Genomic DNA, 602 nt, shown 5'->3' with positions numbered 1-602 from the left:
TTCTAATACATCATATGAAATTTGTATTGGATTTTGTATTTTGTCAAATTTGTATGGATTCCGTCAAATTTGTATGAATTCTGTAGAATTCATATGAATTCTTTGGCACCCCTGTTCTTTTAGGTATTATGTAACTGCAGATTCTGATGTCAAAACGTCTGTCATTTATGGTGTACTCTATACTAAGCATCTACTAGTAAAATTGCTATCATATACAGTAACTGTCAACAACAACCAACATGGCAAGATTCAGTCCCTGAATGGAACCTATCTCAATGAGGTGGAACATTTCACCTATTTGGGAGGTGACATTTCTTCCACTGAGAAGGACGTCTGCATTCGCATAGCAAAAGCTTGGGGGGCACTTAACGACCTAAGGACAATATGGAAATCCACATTGTCAGACAACATTAAAAGGAATTTCTTCAGGGCGGTGGTGGAATCTGTGCTTCTGTATGGCTCATCAACGTGGACACTGACAAGGAAACTTGAGAACAAACTTGACGGAACGTACACACGTATGTTACGTGCAGTGCTCAACAAAAGCTAGGAAAAAACTCCGACCAAGGCAGAACTGTATGGGACTCTACCATCTGTGTCAG

At 39.7% G+C, this 602-nt stretch overlaps 1 protein-coding gene across 3 annotated transcripts in view; it reads left to right on the top strand.

Moving 5' to 3' along the window:
- LOC109488229 overlaps window positions 1-602 on the top strand; it is a 28,286-nt gene that overhangs the window by 13,041 nt on the left and 14,643 nt on the right. The window lies entirely within an intron of this gene.

This window comes from Branchiostoma belcheri, unplaced genomic scaffold, assembly GCF_001625305.1.
Source record: "Branchiostoma belcheri isolate BF01 breed outbred unplaced genomic scaffold, Haploidv18h27 scaffold92, whole genome shotgun sequence".
Lineage (NCBI taxonomy): Eukaryota > Metazoa > Chordata > Leptocardii > Amphioxiformes > Branchiostomatidae > Branchiostoma > Branchiostoma belcheri.
Note: the sequence above shows the minus strand (reverse complement) of the source record. Positions and strands in the feature narration are given on the sequence as shown.